The sequence below is a fragment of the Arachis ipaensis genome, chromosome B05 (genome assembly GCF_000816755.2).
Source record: "Arachis ipaensis cultivar K30076 chromosome B05, Araip1.1, whole genome shotgun sequence".
Taxonomy (NCBI): Eukaryota; Viridiplantae; Streptophyta; class Magnoliopsida; order Fabales; family Fabaceae; genus Arachis; species Arachis ipaensis.
Window position 1 is genome coordinate 1,582,071 of NC_029789.2, and position 352 is coordinate 1,582,422.

Sequence of the window (352 nt, forward strand, 5' to 3'; positions counted from 1 at the left end):
TTTTTACTCGCAATTTTTTTTTTATCTTACATACCTCTGATATTATCATATTACACCAAAAATCATAATATTAACAAAAATTACCAAAAATAATCCAATACAAAAAAAATTAGCCTCATTTTGCATTTTAAAAATTTACATTTTAGTTTTTTAAAGATAATTTTAGATTGACAAAATCTATTAAGTGTAGGACGATAAACTCAAAAATAGAAATTATATTTTGACAGTTTTTTATAAATTACCTTAAAAAATGAAATATATTTGTTCTCCAAATTTAGTAATTTTTACAATCATTTATATCTCTTGGTATTTTTTTTATTTGAATAGAAAAAAGTTCAATAACAATTGGAAA